Source organism: Schistocerca gregaria, chromosome 8, assembly GCF_023897955.1.
Source record: "Schistocerca gregaria isolate iqSchGreg1 chromosome 8, iqSchGreg1.2, whole genome shotgun sequence".
Classification (NCBI taxonomy): Eukaryota; Metazoa; Arthropoda; class Insecta; order Orthoptera; family Acrididae; genus Schistocerca; species Schistocerca gregaria.
The window spans coordinates 6,131,027-6,135,162 of record NC_064927.1 but is presented as its reverse complement, the minus strand read 5'-3'; the positions used below and the strand labels follow the sequence as shown (position 1 = coordinate 6,135,162).

Sequence of the window (4,136 nt, the reverse complement as noted above, 5' to 3'; positions counted from 1 at the left end):
GTTAGCAGAAGAAGAATAATAATAATAAAAAAAATGGATAAGGCGGCGGTCTTCGGATCCAAAGATTGCAGGTTCAAATCCTGTCACGGTCGTTTTTTTCCAGTTCTGAAAAAGAAACATACCGTTTTAGTGTAGCAATTGTGCTGTACAAAAACCGTCTGAATGTTGCTGTTGACCATTTCCTGCTTGTAGATGCTCTTGAGCTTGAAACACACACAACAAGACCGGTGTTAACTAGCGAAATGGTCGGCAGAGTTCCGTCGCCGCGAGTTTTGACTGGCACTTGCACATCTAAGACAACGTCGGAAAGTAACTCGTTCGGCTTATGAGCCACATCAAGTATGAGTGTTAATGTTGACGCCACTAGCTCTGCAGGTTTTCATTCAATTCCTTTACCTCTCAGAAATGATTATGAAATAAAAGTGAAGTACGTGACGAGTGTGACGTTAGGAAAACATTAGGCAACATGGAGAGATTCTGTATGGGACCACCCAACCCAAACGAGTACTGTGTGACGTGCTGCCCGGCACATATTTACCGAGGCAGCCCGGCTAGGTCAGTCGCTAGAGCATGAGACTCTTAATTTCAGGGTCGTGGGTTCGAGCCCCACACTGGGCGAAACGGAATTTTGTTCCGCTGCAGATGTAAATAACCGTTTTTCTGATGAACGTGATGTAATGGAAATAGCAACTTTAAACTTTGCCTAGGTCTGCGTCAGTCGCAAGGAAACTGTATTTGAAGGTGAAGGTGATTTTGTAGACATGTGAGAAAGACATTTTCTGAAATGCAAGTGGTGTTGGTTAGAGAGTACATCGGTTACGTGTCAGATGTGTAGCCAAGCAGTAATGGTTCGGCAAAGCTGCAAATATAAGTCGGTGATATGAAGTGTTGTCAGCTTAAGACTGATGATCGAGACGACCGTAAGGACGAAGTACACAAAAGAACCGCTAGGCCGCGCCTCTTTAGCTCAGTGGAAGTCGCGCCTGTGACACCGTGCTGATCGGACGTGTAAAGTGCTCCACTCCGCCACGTGTTTACAAGTCGTGATAACAACTTAAGTTTTCTCTTTATCGTGAAGTGTTTTTATTTAGTGTATATTGTTCTTGAGTTTCATTTTCATTCTTGTGTTCTTCTAGCGGTTCCTTTGCTAGTTATCGTTTTGCAATGTCCAGGTTATTTCCGAGAAAGTGTACACTCTGATTTGAATTTGACAAGTCTACCCGTTCTGTGCAGCCTAGTTCCTTGGAAATACCAGATTGGGTTGTGGATGTCACTGGAATTACCTCTGATCAAGTGCACACGGCGTATTATGATACCGAGCAATATTGCTTCTTTGTAAAATTGCTGAATCCTGTATTACTGGAAAAGATTCTGACGAAACACGGAGGGAGAGCTGTTTTTCGACACCGGGACGAGTCTGTAAGTACTGTGCTCATTTCCAATGCCGATGTGGAGTATACCAATGTGCGTATCTTTAACCTACCCCTTGAAGTAGAAAATTGTTATCTGAAGGAAGTTCTGTCCAAATTCGGGGATATCAAGCAGATTCGTAACGAACGGTGGTCAAACCAGCACAGGTTACAATGGTACAGTGGCGTCCGATCAGTAGAAATGCATATAAAGCAGAATATACCCTCGCATGTTACCGTTTGTGACTATAGGGCTCATGTTACTTACAGTGGCCAAACTCCCACATGCCATATATGTAATGAGAGTGGTCACCTGCGTCATGACTGTCCCAGGCGAATGTTTGTGCTAAAAAATTCGCTACAGAAGCGTAAAAGTCTTACGTTGGCTGATGTAGTTTCGGATAACCCTATCGTAGAGGGTGAGGTCCCTAGTTCTGCCGTACCTTCGGAAGAGCTAAAAGAATTTCGCCCTGAAGAGTTTCCAGCTCTGGTTAGGAGAGACAATGGTGCTAAGCCACCCGCGAAGGTCGATGCCACGACTAATAAGAGGCGTTGAACTTGTGACAGCCGTGACTCTGATGATAAAACCTTCAGTGCGCACGAGACCGCGGAATCGGTCGTACGGGGGATCGCTTCGGATACTAAAATTATAACCGGTGCAGCGATTGTGGACGATTCTTCTACCGCAATTTCAAGCGTCGATACTTCCGTCGACGCCGTTCAGTTACCACAGGCTCATGTCTCAGAACTTCTGTAACAGCACACTCAGGAAAGTCAACAAGTAGATGTGGCTCACGTGTCTACTGGAAGTACTCACATCGCGGCTCGCCGTGATGGTATACAAACAATGTCTCCGGGAGCGGACGGTACACAACACGTGGCAACTGCTCCGACCCTAGCCTCAGAACAACATGAATGTCAGCAACTCCGCGACGGTATACAAACACAGCAGCCTGGGACTGTCAGTGACAACAAACAACTTCGGGCAGCGAGTGTTGCCAAACAAGCTGATAGTGAAAGTGGTGGCTCAGCTGATCGCTCGCCAGCGGTTTCGGCGCATACGCTCCCGGCGCAAGATGTGTCGGGAGAGACGATTGACATCACCCAAGACCCTCCCACACCTCCAACTGCAGCGGTGCTGCAGAGTGTCCGTCACAGGATCCGAGTACCACCCAATGTTAATGCTGTCCGGAAAAAGAGTAAAAACAAAGATGCAAGAGATCAACTCAGTGACGTTCCAGACAGGAATTCCGCGGCCGCTACTCACATGGAATGGCATGGAGATGTGGGCAATTAACGGCAGTTGATCCCTCCTTCTCTCAGACGTCCTGTTATTATGTCACAGGCCTATACGATCACGACCCTTAATATTAATAAAATCAGATCAGAAGAGAAACTGCATGCATTAAAACAATATCTATATGAGCCCGGTACTGATATACCACTTTTGCAGGAGGTGTCGATGCCACAATTTACTCTTCCTGGGTTTGTCGGCATTGCAAATTTTTCCCTGGAAACGACCGTGGGCACCGCAGTCTTAATTAGAGAAGGGATTCCAGTTACTCAGATCGACAAATTGGAATCGGGTAGAAGGATCGGGATCACCGTTTTCGGCGTCACCATCATCAACTTGTACGCACCTTCTGGTAATACCTATAGAGCGGAACGAGCTACTTTTTTTCTTTCGGAAAAATCCCCGACACATTATCATTGGTGGTGATTTTAATTGTGTCCCCAACTTTTAATTATTCGTCTGAATTAAAGCGCCTCGTGACCGACCTCAAACTTAAAGATGCTTGGGAAATTAGGTACCCGACATTGGTACGCTTCACTCACATCGTCGCAAATTCCTGTAGCAGAATCGACCGGATTTATGTTTCCGATGTTATCGAGAATGATTTATTAAAAGTAGAGACGATCCCCTCCAGTTTCTCCTATCACAGTGGTGTCATCGCGTGCTTGAAACTACTTCCCCAGCCCACGCGATGGTATAAAGATCAATGGAACCTGAATGTGTCTTTGTTATCGGATGTTGAGCTGGAGGAGGGGGTGCGTCGTGCTTGGGAGCAGTGCTTGCGCGCTACTCACAAGTTTCGCAGCACTATAGAGTGGTGGACTCCGCAGGCAAAGCCGAAACTGCGAAAAGTTATCATGTCATTCGGAATTGAAAGGGCGGCGGAAATCAAAAAGACGATGGAATTTTATTACACAATCTTACGGGACCTGTACGATCGTGCAGACGCGACGGCCACCAGAATTGACGACATTCAGAAAATAAAGGCAAAATTAATCAGTCTGAAGAGGATGCAAATCTAAAGTGACGTCGGTCAGAGATGATGAAGCAGCGGCTCTGTACCACCTAGTCAAACATACAAGGAACAGGAGGCGGACTTTTATTGACGCCCAGCAACTCGAGGATGGAACAACGGTTGACACACAACGATAGATTGTCACAGCACTGCACAACTATTTTGTCAACACCTACGCATCAGTGACTCTACACGATGACTGCTATGATGGACTGTTTAGTGCCATTTCATCTACCGTAACTAGGGAAGACAATGACTCTATCTCGTTGGCCTTCAGTAATAAATATATTTTGGGGGTTGTCTGCAGTTCGCCGATTGGGAAATCGCCGGACCCTGATGGCTTACCAATTGAATTTTACAAGCAATATTGGCACATCATCGGGGACAAAATCACTCACGTCGTGAACGAAGTCTTGCA

At 46.1% G+C, this 4,136-nt stretch overlaps 1 non-coding gene across 1 annotated transcript; it reads left to right on the top strand.

Annotated features, from left to right (window-relative positions):
* The first annotated feature begins 545 nt into the window (after positions 1-545).
* On the top strand, positions 546-618 carry Trnak-cuu (transfer RNA lysine (anticodon CUU)). Its single transcript has one exon. It is a non-coding gene; the product is annotated as a tRNA-Lys (tRNA).
* The last annotated feature ends 3,518 nt before the right edge of the window (positions 619-4,136 follow it).